A 22808-nucleotide genomic window follows, 5' to 3' on the forward strand; every position below is an offset into this window, starting at 1 on the left:
TCTTTTCCACATTTTAAGTTATTTCACTCGATTTTGTTTAGACATTCAAAATAATGCAAGAAATTATTTTATTCAACTTAAAATGTTACCGATTACATAATAATTAATAAAATTGCATAATAAATATTAAAAATTACATAATAAATAAAAATTCTACTCTTCTTCCTCTTGTTCCTGCTCCTCCTCCTCTTCTTCCCCTTCTTCCAGACCAAGCTCTTGTTTTACCATCTTGATGGCCTTCGCATGTTTGCGCTTTTCTGCTTCGTTCATGTCGACGGTTGATCGGTCTTTCATTTTGTTCCACTGCTTGAATAGCTTGGCCTTCACTAAACCCTTCATCATGGTACTCATCGCGAAGGATTTACTCCCTACCTCACTGCTTGATGAGGTTTCCTTCCCCTTCCTCCTGCCCTTACGTGCCGCGGCCTTGGCCCTATCGCGGCCCGTTGGACGCTCTTCCTCCGTGTCGCTCGTCGCCTCGCTAGAGCTGTACTCACCGAGAAGGTCCTAGACGGCTTCTCTTGGAACCGGAGTCGGTTCCACTACCGGGACCATGTTGTCCTTTCCACTTCGCTTCATTTTTTACAGCATTCCACCGGTGGTGCTTTACGAACGGCTGAGTCACTCTTTTGTCATTCGCGTACCTCTCCATTGCCGCCTTCATGACCATATCATCGTCTGCTCCACTCTGACGCATATTTGTTTCTTGGATGTGGTATGCATTTAACAGGGACACCTCCTTGTTGTAGGCGTTCCAATGATCCTTCAGCTGCTTCGAGGTCCGATGACGGGAAGGATCCGAGGTAGAGTTGAAGGTTGCAGCTATCTGACCCCAAAAACTAGTGCCGGTCTTGCAATTACCGGCAGCAGAGTCCTTGGAGTTAAAAAGCCAAGCATTTACCTACCCCCGAAATAGATATTGTTAGTGAAAAATCCTAGCAAGAACCAATAAATAATGCAATAAATATGTGATGGGTTTGGAAAGTACCAGTTTTTCCTCTTCCTGGACAGTCCAGTCAAGCCTCTTTGCACGCGGTGGTACGATTGTTTCCGCGGCATTGGACTCGGAGCTTGGAGCGGGAGCTTCAGAAGGTGCTGGGGGGTACGGACCATATGGCGCGTATGGATACGGAGGTGGAGGGTATGAACCGTACGAAGGTGGTGGGTAAGGAGGTACAGTTGCACTACCGCTACCTGTTGGTGGAGCATTTGGAGGTGGAGCATTTGGAGGTGGTTGGGGATATGGATACGGAGGGTATGAACCATATGTCCCCGGAGGTGGAGCGTATGGCCCCGGAGGAGGAGGGTATGAACCATATGGCCCCGGAGGTGGAGCGTATGGCCCCGGAGGAGGTGTGCCGGAGGGGTATAAAACTCGGGGAAGCGGCGAAGAACCGGCATTGGTGCGACGATGTGTCGGAGAGAGACCATCTAGGTCTATTGGTGACCCGTCGCTCATCAGATCCGTGAACGTGGTGAAATCTGGTGGAGTCCAACCGGACATGGTGGAGAAGATTTGAGAGAGGGAAGGTGATGAATGGAGATGAAATGGGTGTGGAGTGAGTGAAACATATGGGGGGTATTTATAGGGTGGAGCTGAAATTTTGAACCAGCAACGGCTAGCTGACGTGGACCAATCGCGTCGCGCCACGTCAACTAGCCGTTGCCACTGCCGCCCCACTCCCGCCCCACTCCCGCCCGCTAACGCCCCACTCCCGCCCGCATCCCGCCCGCCTCTCGCCCGCTCCCGCCCCACTCCCGCCCGCGTCGCTCTCGCCCCACGCCGCCATCGCGTCGCCCCGCCTCCCGCCCCGCTCCCGCCTCACTCCCGCCGCCAACGCGGGCGCCAGCCGGGCGGGAGCGGGCGCTACCGCCGGGCGCCCCCGCCGGCGCCCCTCACTCCCGTCCCGCCCGCCTCCCGCCCCTCTCCCGCCCCGTCGCCGCCGATACCGCCCCGCCTCCAGCCTCCAATGGCACCAGCCTTAGAACTGGACCTCATCAAGTTTTCCCTAATTTCAAATTTTATCACCGAACTATTGGGTCTAAATTTCATTTGATTCTTTAATTTTATTTGGCTTGAATCTAGACTGAAATTTTCAGGCGTGACAGACAGGGCCCGGAAGCACCTCCACGATCATCTCTGTATTACTTCAAGAAGATCCAACTTTATATCCTCATGTTCTTAACATTAAATTTGCAGACATAATGAATATTTTCCTAAGGCCTAGAACTGGATTTGTCACAGAAGTTATTACAAATCATCAAGAAACATAGGAATTCTCAACAGTTCAATCCTCCAGAACTGGATTCCTCCATTAAAAAGTTGATTACAATATTCCTTACACAACAGTATGGTGCAAACAATCAATTGATGTTAAATCACCTGAGTGTTGTTTTTCGTGCAATGCTGAACCAGAAGAACTTCTAATTTGCATGACAGTTGCTAAACATGTTGCATAAATAGTATATTTATAAATTACATTGGCCTCTTTACTAAGCTGCTGGATTAAAGAATCCTCTACGTCGCGGTGCCGACCCTATCTCCTAGTACTTCGATTTTGTAACTCATTTCGACGTGAAATCAGGGTTGGATGCCAATATAGATCCTCCTCTTCAGACACCAAGAATCGAGCTAGTGAAAGTAGTAGAAAGTTAACGCTGTATGTGCATGCACATGAGCAAGATTGCTTGCGTGTGCCGTGTGCGTGTGTGTGTGTGCGCGTGTGTGTGAAAGAGAGGGGATACATAGTTCTCTTGAGAGATTATCAGGGACAAAAGCATTTCTCACAGCACCGCGACCTCCCGGTCCGACTTGGGTCAGTCATTTGTGCATCATGCTTCATTCTTTTATTTGTGGTATTTCACATTCCTTTTTATATGCAAGTAAGAAGGAGAATCTTGTACGACTAAAATACTAGCAATCACCTTATCTCTCCACACATATACCCACCTATCTTTCCACTCAATAAAATGTAGGTACATCTAGTGGCTGATGCCTCATGAGTAATGTGTACATTTGCATTTATGTTATCCAACCAGCCACCCGTTGTAGTTTGTTTCTCAATTTTATGTCTTTATCTTTTGAATATAAGGTTTGATTATTTAGTTGTTTTTGATACTTGAGTTCACAACAACAAATTCTTCAAAACAAGATCAATCTTAGACAAGTTTTGAATGTTTTGAAATTCTAACTATCAATTTGGAACGAAATATTAATGAAACCAACATATCATCTTTGACATGTTTCATATAGATGAGAAACATGCCTAAAGTATAGTTAGATTCAATGCATATTATTTCATTATAGTTTTTTTGTTTGTAATACCATATATATTTCATATGTAGCTTTCAACAAATATCTTGGAAGCTAGCTGGTTCTGGTGTGTGGTCGACCACTTCTTTTTCCGAGGGAATTTTGTCACTACTTCTCGTATCAGTTCAGAAGGAACAAGTAAACATTGAGATCCTTTCTGAAAATTTCCAACCTTATAGATGTAAGCAAAATACAAATCAAAGCAGAATCATGGAAAACGAATATGTTAATATTGTGCATCACAAACACTATATATTAGTTCAGAGGGGAAAAACACAAATAATACCATATAAAATATTAGCTAAGATTTCCAAGGTAACAATCCAACTATGATCCAGAGATTGGACCCTAGGATCGGGGTAATGCTATAAAGGATTCGATTGGACAACCTTTACCAAATTCTAACAAAAAAATTAAATTCTTTTTTAACCTGCCCAAAATTCAAGAGCCACAAACTTTTTTTACCACAATATATTTTCTAATTTTACCGCCGGGATCGAGGGATATGTTGTGGAAGTGAGAGGGGGAGGTTTAGTGCCCGCCCCTTGGCCATAGACGAGAACCCGTGGGCCTTTCGAGTTGCCAGGTTGTCACCATCACGAGCATCAACTGCGTCATGATAGAGAGAGTTGGCAACAATTTTTCTCCGACTCTGTCCCCTTTACCGCGAAGGAAAATTCGTGAACCGACAGTTGTACATACTCCTTCCTTCCAAAAATATAAGGCATATATTTTTAGTCAAAAGTAACACCGTACTAAGTTTGACGAAATATTTACGAAAAAATATCAACATCTACAATATTGAATAGACATATTGAGAATACTTTATGGTAAATATATTGATACTAATTTAGTATTCTAGATGTTCACATATTTTAAACTTTGTCAAAATTAAAAGATGGTGAGAACAATCTTGTTTTTCAATTCCTTTCCCTCTAAAAAGCAAAGCTATATTTTACATAATTTATACAATGTATTTGACAGAGTTAAACTAACTTTTCACTAGTCTCTTCCTGTCTCAAGTCAAAATCATATTTGTACATCATTTTCACATTGTATCTTTTGCCTTGACAATAGATACATACTACTTTTCTTTGTCAAATGGCCAGTACCAGGCCTGGCATGGAGCGGGCCCTGGGCCTGGGTGATTGGCTCTCCCATACGGCCCAGACCACGTCCTCCTTAGCAGGCCGGCCTAGCTCCCTCACAGTCACCGACGTGTTGAAGTACTCCCGGAAACTCGTGATGACTCCGGCGCGGAGGCACCATGCGTGCACCCAGTAGCAGTAGTCATGTTCTCCACCCCACCCCTCCGCCACCACCCACCTGTCGTTGCCGACGCCGCCCACCTCCGCCACCCGCGCCGGCGCGAAACCGGAATGCCGCGGAACCTGTCGCCTCGCCGGTGAGCAGGCGCCGCATGTGCTGGCACCGTCGCGGACCATGGAACCACCAGTCCAAGTCCGCGGCCAGCAGCGCGGTCACCGCCACCGCGTCGCCGCGGGCCAGTGAGGCGTACAAGGACTCCACCACATCTCGGTTCGACTTGGACGGCGCGTGCTTGCCCATGGTAACTACGTTGTAAGTTGGATGGATGCAGGTCAGAACGGTGTCTTGTTCTGTGTATACTCTACGAGGTCGTCAGCTGAACTTGGGAGATTTAGCTGATAGTTAAGCGTGTGTCTCCAAGAGGAATGTTGGTGAACATATATATATAGGCTAGGATTGCTTTGTGCATGACAAAGGGTTGTGACGGACATGATATATATAAAAATATGAATTTACATTTGTGTCCATAAGTCCATTGTCTCATGTGTGCATAATTAACTGCATATACATTTGTGGTTCTGAGATATCGAGGTGTAGGGCTATTTGAATTTCCTCAAGTCGCATTCTTGAAGCGGATGGACACGAATGGAAAATTATTGCAGCAGAACGCCAGGTTTGATCATTATGATTGTCTGCCCACATGCTTATGATCAAAGTACGTTAATTCATAGGGGACTTGACTTCAAAACGGTGGCAACGCGGAAGATAGAAAAAAATTACGATGTCATTAAAATCTGTTGCTGAGTTTTCAAAGTCTTAGAAAAGAGTTTTATCTTTTTTTGTTACGGAGTCAAGACGGCCACATGAACGGACACAGTAAGTAAAACGGACAGGGAGAGCACGCTATTTATACCCCGTCTCCTTCCCCTGGATGGCGGTGGCGCCGTCGACCTGGTGGCAGGTGGCGGGCGTGGTCCTAGGGTCTCTCTTGCGTGAAGAGGAAGACCTACCGGAGGCCTGGACTCGTGATCTAGCCGGAGTGTTGAGTTCCGGAAGGCTCCGCCGGCGAATGTAACGGTGCTTTGTGCCCGGAGTTTGCTTGGATCGGTGGTATTCGGTCGTGCGCACCCATGCTTTTATTCCGACCGATTGGTTCCGGAGGGAGCGGCGCGAAGCTCTTTTTCTCTCGTTGACATCAAGTGACTATGGATCCATGATGAAAGTCGGAAGAAGAGAAGTACATGAAGGCCGGAGGGGAGGACTAGCTAAGGGAGGTTCAAGTCTTCGCGCTGTTGAGGGACTTGCTTGGTGTTCCGGGTCTCACAACAGCGGTATGATAGTGGGGGCGACAACACATGTGAAGTTCAGAGTCCTACCTTTCAGGGTGAAATCCCAAGGTCCGGCCTTAGCTGGTTGTGCCTGGCAATGACCTTGTTGGAGGCATTGTTTTGAGAGTGGGGACTATCTTCGGGGTGAAAACCTAAGATCGTTGATCGGGCGACGACGGTGTTAGAGCACTGTTCCCTTCTTGGAGGCGTCGTTTTTGGAGAGTCTGTATTTCAGGTGTTGTCTTGGCGGTGGATGTATTGTTGTTGTTAGGCCCGAGATACTGTAGCGGGACTTTTATTTCTTAGTTTTCTTTTCTTTTTTTGGTTGTGTGCGTCCGTAGTGCCATTAGGGTGGTGCGTTGTTGCAGAGGCTGGGTGTAATTGATATCTTTTTGATATTAATATATTCCCTTTATCGAAAAAGCTACATACAAACATCCAAGATCAAACTTGTATTTGTTATCTTTGATGAATTTACAAGCGGTATGTTGTTTTCATCGAAGAGAAGTTGGTACTCCATGACCACACCAATGGAGTACGAGTTAAATCTAGGCGTCAATGGTAGAAGGTAATTTGAACTTTTTATCCTGTCATCCCAGTAGACCCGGGAGTTTGGAGATCTCACGATCTGGATTGGTTTTTCTTTTCTTTGCCCAGCCGGTGCCTCCGATTGCGCCGCGGTCCCACACGAATGCGAGCTTGGAGTGTGATAACCTGCCCGGCGCGGCTAGTCTCCGGTAAGGTGGGTTAGAGCAATGGCATGCTCAGCGACGATGGCATGGTGCAAGGCTACGCGCTACTCATTGTCGGCGGTGCTCCAACTGCACCATCCGTGTAATCCACACCATCCGCGTAATCCCAGATAACGAGTTGGGTCCAGCTCACCACCACCAACCACAGATCCATCTCGTCTCGCATGGACGTCCTTATCATGTGTTCGATACAAGTAGTACTACAATCCATGAGCATATTGAGATGCTTGTTTTTGCCTAATTAATTTTTTCATCTTTGTGGGTTGATCGATTGATTTAGCAAGAAATTAAACATCAGCAAAGCGGGTTTCGCTCAGCATAGCCCTGTAACTTTGACTTGATGTATTGATAATTAGCACAATTCAACATCAGATATACATTTCAAGGGCAAAACGCAATCCCTCCATCTAGGACTAGGTGTAAAGCAGACTGCATTCCCTGCCGCCGATGACATCAATGGTTGGACGGGTGTATGGTGCTCCTTATCCGATTTCCCGCTGGATACGGCAACCATGGTGACTCGTGACGTGCGAACAAATGTGCAATGACTTATTTGGTTTTCGGACTCGACCTAACTTTTCTATATTCTCTAGTCATCTACCAGAACCGTTCTATGCAAATTATTAGCCACGAGGACAAACAAAATAAATATAATTATTTATACTAAACTTATATAATCTTTGATAACTCTCATTTTTGTTGATTCATGGTCACTGTATTTTATAATAAAAGTTACATTACTTTTAATATATTGCTCCTTAGAAAAAATAAACCAAATTATGTCAAATGTGAGAAAATAAGAAAATAAAAAACCCTTTGTCCTTAGATGAATTTATGTCACTTGTTTTATTATAGTATATATACATGTGTGTATCCTTCTCTCTCTTAGTAGGGATCTGTGAACTGTATGCCATAAGAATATCATGGTAGAGGTTTCTAGTTCATAATTATGTATACTCAAATATAACAATCTATAATATATAAGGTTGAAGAGAATATTGTTGCCATATGATTGGTATTATCATTTTTAGGTCAAATATGTTATATATATATATATATATATATAACACTGGGTTTAATAATCTATTGGTAACATGCATCTGATTTTTAATTGTATTGATTAGCATCGTTCTAGCTAAACATAGTCTTTAGTAAAACTTGTAGGTAGGCTGTTTCCAAAGAAAAAACGAAATGCGGAGGAAAAAACGGAAACAAAAGCAGCATTTTGCGGAAAAGAAACAAAAAAAAAATCATAAACAGAAACAGAAACACAAAGGAAACTAGGGAGACAGAAATGAAAATAGCAAGTAAATTCCGGAAAAACATATAAGGAAAGTTTCCGGATATATAACCCAAAGAGACCATTGCTTTAGGCACGCCTACATTTACACATGAAACTAGACCAACCCACATATTAAATCAACTAAATACTCACCTAATTACTCCAGTAAATAATTGTCTACGTGATACCAAGATATTATACAGCCATTATATTGATCCATTTCCATAAATTACCCGTACGTCCTGGACCCATTCATCTCCGGTGATTTCCTTTTTTTATATTAGTTTTCAGGGTTTCCCATTCCGGAAGGATAGGGAGAAACGAAAATGATGAAAGTATGTTTTTGTCCCTTTCCGTTCTATTTTCAACCCTACTTGTAGGGCACTAACTAGAGAGACTCGACATCTAAGTGAACCAACCATCGTGTTGAGCCGATCATATTTAAAAAAAATTGTGTGAATCATACTATCAATTTGTGATGTGTACTTACACTTAGAAATTTTATTTTCGACATAATCAATAGACTCATTGGCATTATAAATATTTGCTAATAAAATTAATGATTTGTACATTTTGTTAATATGTGACAGGGGCCTCTACAACTTTCAGGGCCAGGGCGGTCGCACCGTTTACCCCAGTCTGTGGGCCGGCCCTGCTCATCTACATATTAAAATAAAAAATTTATATAGCATTTCTGCAAAGTATCATTTTTCTTGGCAAAAATGCAGACTGTCCAGCATCATATGGCGAGCACTAGGCCCGGCATGGACCGGCTCTTGGGGCTAGGGCTCTCCCAGACGACCTAAACCACACCATGTCCTTCTTCACTGGACGGCCAAGCTCCCTGACTGTGATGGACGTGTTGAAGTATTCTCGGAACCTTGTGATGACGCCGGCGCGGAGGCACTACGCTTGCACCCAGTAATCGTGCTCCCGGTCCACCCCTCCGTGACCATCCACCGGCCGCCGGCGTGAACCAGAATGCTACGGTGCATGTCGCCTTGCCGGTGAGCAGACACCACATGTGCTGGCGCCTGCGTGGCCTGTGGAACCACCAGTCCAAGTCCGCCCCAAGCACCGCCGTTACCGCCGCATTGCGGAAAGGCGTACAAGGACTCCACCACCTCCTGGTTGGACTTGAACTGCATGGTAGATGTCTGGATGTAGGTGTCAACTATGTTGAAGGCCGGGTCGGTGTCTTGCGTTGTGAGTACTTGAGGTCATAATAACTTCTTTACTATTATATTTCAGTTGGTCGTACGTCATACAACGCGTTTGGTGAAGGAGATTGGGAGCATCTGGAACATTCAATCTACATCCTATGGCAGCGTAACATGTCCTGGTACTTGGCACAGATAATTACCCTTCGTTGCCACCGCTAAGTGGAAAATAACGATTCGCACTGAGGGCTCGTTTGGTTTCAGGGGATCCGCCCGGGATCCCCGCTTATTCCCCGGGTAGATAAAACATGGGCCGCACCGCCCCGGAAATCCCGGGAGCGCTTTCCACACCTCCAGACGTCGGGAACGATTTCCTCGGCTCGCTCTCGCGACGGCGCGACGGCGCGATGCCCCTCTCTGACCTCCTCCTCCTAGCGGCCACGAGCAACGCCCCCGCCGAAATCCTCCTCCTCACTCCGCAGACCGCGAGCGACGCATCCACCGAGATCGTCCTCCTTGCACTACTCCACGCGGATGGTCCTCACCGCCGACCAGATCCGTCACCAGATCCGTCGCCAGATCCGCCGCCACTTGGTAAGCCGATCCTGCACTACTTCTTCTCGTTCATCTACCCACCACCGTGAATTCGTGATGCTGCCCCTGCTGACCTCAAGATGAATTTGCTGGCCCCAGATCCACAAGGAACAGCCATGGTAGCAAGATCTGTAGCGTGGCATGTACGAACGCAGCAGCAGATACATCTAATTTGTCATTCTTTTACTACCGCACATGCAGTTCCGGTTCCTTGAAGGTAATTTTTTTATTTTACTTTACAAACATAATGATAGCTTTCTGTAATGTTTATGCAAAAGTTTTATCTAGAAATTTTCATAAATACATTTTCCCCTTTTGGCCATGTTCTTGCATAAATATAGTTTCAGAGTTCATCAGACATGGTACAGCTCGATTTTCTTTCAACTCTGACCTTACTTCCGGGGATTTTGGTTCAGCTTTGGCTTTTGCCAAAAGGAACTGATTTTTATTTGGGATTATATAGTGCAATAATGTATCCTATAAAATCCAAAACGTCAATGTAGATTTTGGCCAAAACAGGAGGGTTGCATCTTGTTTCCTGTATAGAGTATCCTTACCACGAATTGCGGCATGCATTTCTGTAGAGTTCTGTTTTGGTGTCTATTAGTAACTCTGTTTATTTGATAGATATTTGCTAACCAAAACATTTCTTAATTAAAGTAACCAGAACACAGCTGTTTGAAGGAAACAAAAAGCAAAATAATCGCATCACGCCATTTTCAAATGCCAGCTGAATAGAGAGATCTTCCTCAACACCAAGGGCCCAATCTTTCCAACTTTTGGTTGAAAGAAGAGATTGCTGCCATGGACACGTACTCTCTGCTTGCCTTTATAGATGGTGCCTGTATAGTTGCAACTTCCAAAATTTACTTTAAAATCATGATCTATTGTTTAACTTGGACTTGAGATAAATGCATGGTTTAATTAGCCCTTGCAACCAAACAAGCCCTAAAGGAATAAACAGCCGCGACCTAACCCTAGCACGGGGTAAAAGCACGGAGTCCTGCTGCCCCTCACATGTCCCCCTCCCGGCCTCCCCCCAAAGCTGTCCGCTTGTAGGCGGAGCCACATGAGGTTGGTCGCCGTGCGCGGCCGAGCGAGAGGAGGAGGTGCGCATGCCGGCCCGGCATCAATCCCGTCGGCGGATCGGCTTGTGCACCCTCTCCTCCTAGATCAGCGCCGCCTACCGGGAGATGGCGACGGTGGCGGATGCGATATGCGGCCTAGCGAGAGGAGAATGCGCCCGGCGGAGGAGAACCCGCACCTCTCGACCCGACGCCTGCCGCGCCGCCGACGTCTTCTTGGCCATTCGCGACGCAGCCGACATCGGCTCCGTCTGGATCCCAAGTGCGGCCCCTACTTGACATCGCCTTGCCCGCCTCCATTCGACCTCGACATGAGCTCCCTGCCTAGGAACTCCTCCACGTCTTCCACGTACGCCATCTCTGCTGCATTGTGCTCAAGTCACGAGGCCAAATCCTCCTACTGGCTGATGGGCTACTATCGAAGTGGTCATATCCCCCTGCCATCCACCTGACCCACTCCCCATCTATGTCGCTCTCGCGAGTATATTAGACCAAGGTAATGATATTCACCATTATATATGATCTATTTTGTGCAATCTAATACCGTGTGGTGGGGATGTGCTCTTCGGGCGTGGGTGGTAGATGCGATTTCTTTTCTAGATTTATGGATTACTTGAATTATGATTTGTTTGTTGGTAGCACAAGGTAACTTATTTGCCATTTGTCCTTCCGCTTCTAGCATGGAATTTTCGAGGAGGAGGCACCACAAGCTGGTCATTGGAGAAGACGTATCCGGCACTTTATGGTGGCTTGCATCTGGTCGCACCATTTGTTCATCTATTCTCTGCTGCAAATTTTATCCCATGCTTGGTAAGATTAAACAGTTTTCTAGGCTGCAAGAAAATTAAATGTCATGGTCCATCCAAGCAAATTCTAGCATTTGTAGTTGTTGACACCATAAAGCTGTGATAGATAATGATGCAGCATTTTCTTACACGCTCTCCCGATTGTGTTTTTAGGGAGGAATGTGTAGCGGCCCAGGCAAATACCCTATTAGATTTTGGTTGTTCTTTTTCTTTTGTGCATCATCGTGACATCATGCATCATATCATCCACAAGATTTTATCAAATAAAAATTATTTTGAATAAAAACTATTTTGAGTTTCCCCTCTCATATGGTTTATAAAATAAACCTGCTCTATGTCAGTTCATTTAGCAAAACCCCAAACCAGATATTTTCAAAATTTTCGAATGGTCTTGTTGCATTAATAAAGCCCTTCAAAATTATGCTTGGATCCTTTCTTCCGTTTCTTCCACTATTCTTCTTGATCTATCTAAAGTCTATTCATTTTGCTTTAACGCCAATTCCTGGAAACATCAAAGGGCCGTGGCTGCCTTCTTAGTCCAACTTCCTATTCTTTCAGCCCAGGACCCAGAAAACCTCCACGACAGCTTGTGCTGTCGCTTTCTTTTTGGTACGGCAGCGCATCGGAGACAACCACCTCGACACCTGATCGATGGGACGGCTATGAGCAGCGCCCTTCCTCCTTAAAGCCATTCCCTGCAACCCTAGCCACCCTCTCCCCTTCCCTCGCGCCGCCTCTCTCTGGTTCCTCTTCCTTTTTCTTTCTCTTTTCTGTGAGAAACGAAGCACACAAACCACCACCGCTGCATCGACATGGCACCGTCGTTCCAAGCCGCCCCTCACCAAGCCGAAGCCACCCGAAGATGCGGCTCGTCATCCTCGCCATCCCCCTCCAAGGAATCTGTCCGTGGCTCTCTAAATCGACGGCGAGATCGCCGTTTCCATCTCCGACGCCGGCGGGAAATTCGTCGAATTCTGGCCGCTCCAGTGAACCTCCGGTGCCACCGACCCCCTGTGATGTTCCTGGTGAGCTGTAGCTCCTCCACAACCTATCCTATGTCTGGTTCCCCTTCTCTCTCAAGCTGCCCACGATGATAGCATCGTTCCTCCGCAGCACATCGCCGCGGTGCCTCTCCGGCGAGGCGCAGGATGGCGTGCTGCTGTCATCTGCTTCACCACGACGGCACGGTCATCTCTGCACCGCCACGCGCCTCCAGGAGCCCCCTTCCTCGCCCAGTACCTCGCCGCCTGGTTCCGTCCCGACATCTGCGCACGCCGTTCGTTTTGTCTTCAGTCTCGACAGGTGCAGTTCGTCAGTTAACTGTTGATTCTCCAGTTTCAGTTATCTCATCCGCGTCCTTGTGCATCACCATGTTTGGCTCGTATGCCCCAGCAGAGATGGTTCGGAAAATGTTTCGTACCTGTGCATGTTGAGGCTCTGCTGCTTTGCGCCATGTTGCCGATGCTGTTTTCGTTTCCGGGCAGTACATGCCTCGGTCGATCCACAAGTGTAGAATCTAATCCAGCTAGCTGCCTTGCTTAGCTTCACCCGTATGCAATCCATCCATCCACCTGCTAGCCTGCTTGTTTAGCTAGGTACCACATGAACCGATCAATCTCAGCATGTGTGTTTTCTGTTTTGGCTAGCTAACTATGCATGGCATCCTTCACTAGCTACAGCACCTTGTCTCCATGTCTAGCTAGTTCACGGCATCAATTGATCCAGCTGCCTGCCTGTGTGCTTAGCTGCTTGCTATCCATCCTATGCCGGCCTGTCTCTGTTTCTTGTTTCAGTTTCATCGGTAAAAGGGGACGTCCTCCATCTCTGTTTCGGAAAAATAGTCACGGTTCACGGTTGTCTTAATTTGTTTTCAGCAAGCAGCTATCTAATCAACAGCAGCACTCTAGTCTTGTGGCTTGCCCATTGCTTCTCCAAACGAGTATATCCCAGGATCAAATCCACAATCGTCCGACTAACATCTCTGTGTTAGCTTCTTGTTCCCGGATATTTGTCGAGTCCGGCCCTTTTGCATCTCTGTCTTCTACAGCCTACTTAATTCCTATATGCAATCTGTTCTATTCTATAACTTGTAATCCATAGATCTATTTGAAAAGTGCTTTATGTAAAATTTAATTATAAAAATGTGTGGAATAATAATATGTCATCTATGCTTGTTGTCGCAATATGCATCATATAGTTTCGTGATAGTTTGCATTATCACCTAATAGATAACATATGGAATATGTGGGATATTATATAAATGTTATCCCGGTTCCATTTAACTTTGTGTAGCTCACCTTTGCCATGATATGCCATGCTAACAACCACTTAACTTTGCTAGGTAAATATGCAATTCCAACCTAACTTGTTTGTTCGGGGTTCCGACTCCGATTAATATGGATAAGTTGCATTGCACCATATCTGCCATGTCATGCATATCATCTTGATCATGCTGGATCTTCTTTATCCGTAGTAGTAAGTTTGCATCCGTTGTTTGTCCAGCGTCTGCTTCTTCCCGGATAGGATCGCGAAGTGGTGTGGTGAGATACGACAAGTTCTCCGGATCTTCCTCGACAAGCTTTAACAGGCAATCATTTCCCCTATACTCCTGCCCCTGCAGAAGTCGCTCACCTATTTTATTTTGCCTTCTCCCTCATGCTATCCTTAAGTTGCGTCCTTGTCACGTGTCCCTTCCACTTGTTACCTCAAGCGAGCCTATATTGCCTCCACCAACCACCTACAACTATTGTTTGGTTATCGGGTCTGCCTTGCGAGTCGTAGTGCATGCTAGTGCTTTTATATCTCGTTACCGTTAATGCCATCGTATCGGGTTATCTGTTGGGGATCATGACACATGGTTTATGGATATATTTGTCGAGGGTATCATGGTTACTTGTTAATAGTTGTTAGCGGAGGCATCGGTGGGTCAGCTGATCGTTTTGTGACGGCTCACTTGTGTTTCCTAAATATCTTAGGACCACGAGTTCTTGTTATCTGTTCCTAGACTGAGCGCTCTAACCACACGTGGGTATGCTTCTGGGTCTCCCCTTGACCACTGCCTGAATCTACAACTTTGTCCAGTGGCCACAACTAGTTTGCAATGTTTTACCATTTGTTGTTACGTGCATGCCAGCTTGTTACTTCTTTATTTTGGGAAGCCCCTGGGTGCCTTGTATCCCTTGTTTTCTGGTATGCACGTATAGGTCGCGGAGCCGCTGCGAAGTGGTTTATCGCCCCAGTGTGTGTTTAAACCACCTAGTACGCTGTCGCAAACAGCTAGGTCCGCTTCGGAGATACGGCCGGACTCTGATACGGGTTCAACTTAGTTAGGTGGCTTCCTGGACATCGTTGTCGTGAAGGAGAGTGCGAGTCGTGATTTCCACCTGTCGCAAGTGGTTTGATCGTGCGTGTGGGCACATTTGGGCACCCCTGCAGGTTACATCTTATCGATAAGCCGTGTCCGCGGTTATGGACGACTTGGAGCTGTATGACTCGACCATAGACAACTTACACCTGTTGTTTATTAATAATAACTTGCGTAGTAAGTTAGTACAACTTCAATAATAATGGTTAAAACTTGACAAACATGTGAGTGCCCTTATAAGTACTTCCTTGCGAGGGGGGAACACATCGGCTGTGGTTTGCAGAGTATAGAACTGTTAGTTTATGCGCTCTCTCACCTTCTCTAATAGACGAATGTTGTAGAGTGTCTCTATAGGTTTTTAGTGCTTGCGCGCTGCCGCTTAACCCCACCATATTGCCTATGACGTTCCTCTTGCGTCCTCTAAGTCCCCTGCGTGCCTCAAGTACAAAGGACGACTGGTTGACGAATGCTTATACGTCTTGAAGTCTTGTTAAGTACGAACCCGTACTTATTGCTGCTTCTACGGGATATAACCGGGCAGGTATGAAGATATGTTCGATGAAGACGACGTTAGCAAGGTTACCCTTCCGGCTTGGCCTGGGCAGGGTTTTGGACGCCATCGTTTATCTTCAGGACTCTTAATCCAAATTTGTATCTTGTCCGTACTCGGATGTATTTGATCTTCTGTATGATTTGGATCTTTGTATGTATCATTTTGTATCTTGACTCGTTGGAGTCGTTGTTGTAATATATCTGTTTCTTGTGGGCTCTATTGTAATCCTGTTGTAATGTTACCTCTCGTGATTGATTCCACCCGCATCGCGTGCATGCTTCGGCGTGTACGAGGCGCTTGGTGGTGCGTCTCCTAAAATCGATATCGTGCGGATTTCGGCGGATTCGCTGGGATCCTCATGGTACCGGTTTTGGGGAGTCACAAGTTGGTATCAGAGCATCAGGTTGACGGTACCCCACTAGTCCAGCCTGTAGGATAACCTTGCCAACGGACGTTGTTGTGTCTAGTGTCAAACCTATTTTCTAAAATTCGTGGATAGTTCTGATTAGCTCTGATTTTTCTCCTTATCCTTATTCTTTCACATCTTACCTATGCGAGTTTTGAGTCTTCTGTCTTATCCGAGTTTTTCCGAGTCTTAAGTATCCACGTGGGTTGGACGATCTTTGCCTTTAACCTAATAGGTTCGATCATCGGAGGATATCGTGCATCATCATCGACGGAGCAACTCTTGTAAGTGGTGTCGACCGTTCTACATGGAGCAAGAACTCTTGTTAGTGGTGTCGAGAAGATCAACACTGCGCCTGAAGATCCGATAGTTCACCTCTCTTCCCCCGTACCTGGACGTGGAATCTCGGGGCGAGATTCCTTGTTAGTGGTGTCGATTGTAGCGGCCCAGGCAAATACCCTATTAGATTTTGGTTGTTCTTTTTCTTTTGTGCATCATCGTGACATCATGCATCATATCATCCACAAGATTTTATCAAATAAAAATTATTTTGAATAAAAACTATTTTGAGTTTCCCCTCTCATATGGTTTATAAAATAAACCTGCTCTATGTCAGTTCATTTAGCAAAACCCCAAACCAGATATTTTCAAAATTTTCGAATGGTCTTGTTGCATTAATAAAGCCCTTCAAAATTATGCTTGGATCCTTTCTTCCGTTTCTTCCACTATTCTTCTTGATCTATCTAAAGTCTATTCATTTTGCTTTAACGCCAATTCCTGGAAACATCAAAGGGCCGTGGCTGCCTTCTTAGTCCAACTTCCTATTCTTTCAGCCCAGGACCCAGAAAACCTCCACGACAGCTTGTGCTGTCGCTTTCTTTTTGGTACGGCAGCGCATCGGAGACAACCACCTCGACACCTGATCGATGGGACGGCTATGAGCAGCGCCCTTCCTCCTTAAAGCCATTCCCTGCAACCCTAGCCACCCTCTCCCCTTCCCTCGCGCCGCCTCTCTCTGGTTCCTCTTCCTTTTTCTTTCTCTTTTCTGTGAGAAACGAAGCACACAAACCACCACCGCTGCATCGACATGGCACCGTCGTTCCAAGCCGCCCCTCACCAAGCCGAAGCCACCCGAAGATGCGGCTCGTCATCCTCGCCATCCCCCTCCAAGGAATCTGTCCGTGGCTCTCTAAATCGACGGCGAGATCGCCGTTTCCATCTCCGACGCCGGCGGGAAATTCGTCGAATTCTGGCCGCTCCAGTGAACCTCCGGTGCCACCGACCCCCTGTGATGTTCCTGGTGAGCTGTAGCTCCTCCACAACCTATCCTATGTCTGGTTCCCCTTCTCTCTCAAGCTGCCCACGATGATAGCATCGTTCCTCCGCAGCACATCGCCGCGGTGCCTCTCCGGCGAGGCGCAGGATGGCGTGCTGCTGTCATCTGCTTCACCACGACGGCACGGTCATCTCTGCACCGCCACGCGCCTCCAGGAGCCCCCTTCCTCGCCCAGTACCTCGCCGCCTGGTTCCGTCCCGACATCTGCGCACGCCGTTCGTTTTGTCTTCAGTCTCGACAGGTGCAGTTCGTCAGTTAACTGTTGATTCTCCAGTTTCAGTTATCTCATCCGCGTCCTTGTGCATCACCATGTTTGGCTCGTATGCCCCAGCAGAGATGGTTCGGAAAATGTTTCGTACCTGTGCATGTTGAGGCTCTGCTGCTTTGCGCCATGTTGCCGATGCTGTTTTCGTTTCCGGGCAGTACATGCCTCGGTCGATCCACAAGTGTAGAATCTAATCCAGCTAGCTGCCTTGCTTAGCTTCACCCGTATGCAATCCATCCATCCACCTGCTAGCCTGCTTGTTTAGCTAGGTACCACATGAACCGATCAATCTCAGCATGTGTGTTTTCTGTTTTGGCTAGCTAACTATGCATGGCATCCTTCACTAGCTACAGCACCTTGTCTCCATGTCTAGCTAGTTCACGGCATCAATTGATCCAGCTGCCTGCCTGTGTGCTTAGCTGCTTGCTATCCATCCTATGCCGGCCTGTCTCTGTTTCTTGTTTCAGTTTCATCAGTAAAAGGGGACGTCCTCCATCTCTGTTTCAGAAAAATAGTCACGGTTCTGGTTGTCTTAATTTGTTTTCAGCAAGCAGCTATCTAATCAACAGCAGCACTCTAGTCTTGTGGCTTGCCCATTGCTTCTCCAAACAGTATATCCCAGGATCAAATCCACAATCGTCCGACTAACATCTCTGTGTTAGCTTCTTGTTCCCAGATATTTGTCAGGTCCGGCCCTTTTGCATCTCTGTCTTCTACAGCCTACTTAATTCCTATATGCAATCTGTTCTATTCTATAACTTGTAATCCATAGATCTATTTGAAAAGTGCTTTATGTAAAATTTAATTATAAAAATGTGTGGAATAATAATATGTCATCTATGCTTGTTGTCGCAATATGCATCATATAGTTTCGTGATAGTTTGCATTATCACCTAATAGATAACATATGGAATATGTGGGATATTATATAAATGTTATCCCGGTTCCATTTAACTTTGTGTAGCTCACCTTTGCCATGATATGCCATGCTAACAACCACTTAACTTTGCCGGTAAATATGCAATTCCAACCTAACTTGTTTGTTCGGGGTTCCGACTCCGATTAATATGGATAAGTTGCATTGCACCATATCTGCCATGTCATGCATATCATCTTGATCATCTTTGGATCTTCTTTATCCGTAGTAGTAAGTTTGCATCCGTTGTTTGTCCAGCGTCTGCTTCTTCCCGGATAGGATCGCGAAGTGGTGTGGTGAGATACGACAAGTTCTCCGGATCTTCCTCGACAAGCTTTAACAGGCAATCATTTCCCCTATACTCCTGCCCCTGCAGAAGTCGCTCACCTATTTTATTTTGCCTTCTCCCTCATGCTATCCTTAAGTTGCGTCCTTGTCACGTGTCCCTTCCACTTGTTACCTCAAGCAGCCTATATTGCCTCCACCAACCACCTACAACTATTGTTTGGTTATCGGGTCTGCCTTGCGAGTCGTAGTGCATGCTAGTGCTTTTATATCTCGTTACCGTTAATGCCATCGTATCGGGTTATCTGTTGGGGATCATGACACATGGTTTATGGATATATTTGTCGAGGGTATCATGGTTACTTGTTAATAGTTGTTAGCGGAGGCATCGGTGGGTCAGCTGATCGTTTTGTGACGGCTCACTTGTGTTTCCTAAATATCTTAGGACCACGAGTTCTTGTTATCTCGTTCCTAGGCCGAGCGCTCTAACCACACGTGGGTATGCTTCGGGTCTCCCTTGACCACTCGCTCGAATCTACAACTTTGTCCAGTGGCCACAACTAGTTTGCAATGTTTTACCATTTGTTGTTACGTGCATGCCAGCTTGTTACTTCTTTATTTTGGGAAGCCCCTGGGTGCCTTGTATCCCTTGTTTTCTGGTATGCACGTATAGGTCGCGGAGCCGCTGCGAAGTGGTTTATCGCCCCGATGTGTGTTTAAACCACCTAGTACGTCGTCGCAAACGGCTAGGTCCGCTTCGGAGATACGGCGGGACTACGATACGGGTTCAACTTAGTTAGGTGGCTTCTGGACATCGTTGTCGTGAAGGAGAGTGCGAGTCGTGATTTCCACCTGTCGCAAGTGGTTTGATCGTGCGTGTGGGCACATTTGGGCACCCTGCGAGGTTACATCTTATCGATAAGCCGTGTCCGCGGTTATGGACGACTTGGAGTCGTATGACTCGACCATAGACAACTTACACCTGTTGTTTATTAATAATAACTTGCGTAGTAAGTTAGTACAACTTCAATAATAATGGTTAAAACTTGACAAACATGTGAGTGCCCTTATAAGTACTTCCTTGCGAGGGGGGAACACATCGAGTCTGTGGTTTGCAGAGTATAGAACTGTTAGTTTATGCGCTCTCTCACCTTCTCTAATAGACGAATGTTGTAGAGTGTCTCTATAGGTTTTTAGTGCTTGCGCGCTGCCGCTTAACCCCACCATATTGCCTATGACGTTCCTCTTGCGTCCTCTAAGTCCCCTGCGTGCCTCAAGTACAAAGGACGGCCGGATTGACGAATGCTTATACGTCTTGAAGTCTTGTTAAGTACGAACCCGTACTTATTCTCGCTTCTACGGGATATAGCCGGGCAGGTATGAAGATATGTTCGATGAAGACGACGTTAGCAAGGTTACCCTTCCGGCTTGGCCTGGGCAGGGTTTTGGACGCCATCGTTTATCTTCAGGACTCTTAATCCAAATTTGTATCTTGTCCGTACTCGGATGTATTTGATCTTCTGTATGATTTGGATCTTTGTATGTATCATTTTGTATCTTGACTCGTTGGAGTCGTTGTTGTAATATATCTGTTTCTTGTGGGCTCTATTGTAATCCTGTTGTAATGTTACCTCTCGTGATTGATTCCACCCGCATCGCGTGCATGCTTCGGCGTGTACGAGGCGCTTGGTGGTGCGTCTCCTAAAATCGATATCGTGCGGATTTCGGCGGATTCGCTGGGATCCTCATGGTACCGGTTTTGGGGAGTCACAGAATGCTATCGAGTATGTCATGGTCCATCCAACAATTTTTTTATTGGGAATTCTGTGTACCAACTTCCAACTAGGAGTGGTATTTTTATTGACTCCAGCGTGACTAAGATCTTGTATTTGTGGTACAGTGTCAATCTCTCACTCTTAGAATTTGAGAATTCCTCTAATAAATTGTTGTTCTGTTGTAGTGGATATAACATCTCATAGAAGATTTGTAAACAACTTTTCTTTCTACTCTCCTTCTAGCTATTTATCTTAAGATCGATGCTGGACTAGAAAGCGAGCACAGGCCTGGGCATTTACTTTTCATCAGATAGATTTCATATCCCCTGACTGGCTCTCCTAATATTCATTATTATGAGATCATCACGCATGTCTGGATACAACTTTGTTGAGTTTCATCTTGTGTTATGACTTATGACGCTCAGTTGTTGTCCTTAACACGTTGATACTATAGGACTTAAGATATTTCATACTATATAGGATTAGCAAATTAGCGAAGTTCTTGACTGAAAAGCTTGCGTCTAGATTCCGAGTTATGTTCAAGCGCACAGTTTGTGAGAGTTTTTATCTATGGACATATTCTTTCATCAAGGAAGTAACGGACAAAATGCAGGTCTCTAAAGTTAGTACAGTTACTATTCTTAATTTAAATGAAGGAATATACTATAGAAGTGTAGAAGTGTGATAATTTTGAATCAATTACTAAGGCCTTCATCTATTTCCCTATTTTTACCTGGTGGCTTCAGTAAGATGGCGACATACGCGGCATACAGTGGATCTTGGTGCTCGGCAGGTTGCAACGAGTATTTGTTTTTGTCAACAACGATAACCGTGGCCCGAATTTATATGTGCCATTAGCTTTTCATTTGACACAAATTTAGAGTTGCGTCTTCGTTTAATTTATTTTTCACTTGACTTGTTATTCGGAGTTAGCCTTAACTTTACGAAGCATGGTTTTGAGCAAAATAATGTGTATGCCCACTACTACACTTTTTAATTCTTTGCAGCTGGACAACTTGGGTAACCGATTTCTGTTGTTGCCTTTCTTTTCTGCAGTTAACTTTGTTAACGGAGAAGTCAATCCTTAGCAATCAAGGGATGCCAAATGTGCGTTAGCGGGGAGGAATCCACGTCTGGTGAAGAAGCGGTGGTAGCTGGCTGTCTTATCGGGAATGTGATGACCACATTCTGGTGGTCACTCAGGTTCGTCCACGGACATGCGCAACACCTGATGGGAGCACGACCGCTGCATGATACACAAATACAGCCATGGCCGAGTTCGAGAGGTTGAACAAAGGCTCCACATGTAAATCTTTTTCATTTGTGTAAGATGTCGGCTATATATTTTACTTATCAAGCAAGAGACGATTATGGTTACGAATCTATGTTTGTGGATTCATTTGGCCTCAAGTGGAATGTTTAGAGGACAAATGGTACCCATCGTATATATCTAGAGACCGCAAGAGTATTCTTAATTTAAATGAAGGAATATACTATCTGAGCGGTTGTAGATATATCTTGCCATTTTGAGAACTAAGATTCTGTCATTACTTATGAACATTTTGACACCATAGTTGTGATACTCTCTTTTTAAATTTATCGACATTCATTATTTTTTGTGCAAAAAACAAGACTTGTCATTTATCGTGCTATAAACATGTCTTATCTTGTAGTATTGCGATTATTGGCAAAATAAAGCTGACTTTTTCTGTGTTCAGCAATGTATCCTAATTTGGGTGGGTCTCAATTGAATTGTTAGAAATATTTATATATTTCATGGAAAAATATTAAATATAAAAAAACTTAAAAACCGTAGCAACGCACGGGCATTCAACTAGTAGAATAGATATGTGAGTTATGTGGCTGGATGTTTATATAGGGGTGCGACCTGCATAACATGACTTGCGACGGAGGATAGATGTGGGCTTATACATATTTATTAGGGAAAATTTGTAGAGGATATCATTATTTTACGTCGTTTGCTAAAACATACCGTTTATTTGTGTCTTTGCTAGGTATCATTACAACTTCATGGTATATTTGGCAAAACACACCACCTATCAAGAAATGGAAGTTTTGCATTTTTTTTCTTCAAAACCGATCATAGCATGATCATCCTAGCAAAAAGTGCAAAATTTTACCTTTTGGACCGGTGATCTGTTCTGACAAATGTTCCAAAAAATTATAATAGTACTTGACAAAGACACAATCAGATGGTCTGTTTTAGCAAACACTAAAAAATAACGATGGTCCTGCAACAATTTATTTTATTTATTACTCCATTATTTATGTCCAATGTCACATGTGTAGCTGTCATAT

At 45.3% G+C, this 22808-nt stretch overlaps 1 long non-coding RNA gene and 1 pseudogene across 2 annotated transcripts; one reads left to right on the forward strand and one right to left on the reverse strand.

Annotated features, from left to right (window-relative positions):
• Positions 1–4410: 4410 nt before the first annotated feature.
• On the reverse strand, positions 4411–4882 carry LOC124673195 (annotated as a pseudogene).
• A 4689-nt stretch (positions 4883–9571) lies between these two features.
• On the forward strand, positions 9572–21609 carry LOC124669237. Of its 2 annotated transcripts, none has more exons than XR_006992080.1 (3): positions 9572–9698; positions 9798–9915; positions 21546–21609. It is a non-coding gene; the product is annotated as an uncharacterized LOC124669237 (long non-coding RNA). The 2 variants fall into 2 exon arrangements; XR_006992081.1 differs by lacking the exon at positions 21546–21609 and adding an exon at positions 11463–11492.
• Positions 21610–22808: the final 1199 nt, after the last annotated feature.

The sequence above is a fragment of the Lolium rigidum genome, chromosome 7 (genome assembly GCF_022539505.1).
Source record: "Lolium rigidum isolate FL_2022 chromosome 7, APGP_CSIRO_Lrig_0.1, whole genome shotgun sequence".
Taxonomy (NCBI): Eukaryota; Viridiplantae; Streptophyta; class Magnoliopsida; order Poales; family Poaceae; genus Lolium; species Lolium rigidum.